The following is a 459-nucleotide window of genomic DNA, read 5'->3' as shown; positions in this document are numbered from 1 at the left end:
AAGACATGCTTACAACCATTCTGCATTTTTTGGGTAAATTTACTAGTAATGTACATTATGTATGCCAAGGTGTAAATGATTCTAACATTGTATGGACTTTACACACCATCGGAATACCTGTGATTTTTGAATACTCGCCTCCTCTTCTCTGTCTCAATGTGTTCTGCACGATTGACTCTCCTCTTGAAAGTAAATCTCGAAGTACTGGGACCTACAGAATTATGAAAAAGCAAAATGGGCTTAATCACCATTTCCTGTAGAATCAAATTCTTCTATTGCTGTCAAGTTCCACCTCAGGTGTTGCTGTACAGTTATATATCATCACATCTCCTCTCCTAATTCCTTCCCTTACCCCAAGTACAATGTACATTGAAGATAGGTCAATGAGGTAGGTTAACATTAATTGCCGTAATGACAACTTTTCATTCTAATACTTTTTTTAAAGATGTTAATAGCTAA

The sequence above is a fragment of the Branchiostoma floridae genome, chromosome 6 (genome assembly GCF_000003815.2).
Source record: "Branchiostoma floridae strain S238N-H82 chromosome 6, Bfl_VNyyK, whole genome shotgun sequence".
NCBI classification, from domain to species: Eukaryota; Metazoa; Chordata; class Leptocardii; order Amphioxiformes; family Branchiostomatidae; genus Branchiostoma; species Branchiostoma floridae.
Note: the sequence above shows the minus strand (reverse complement) of the source record.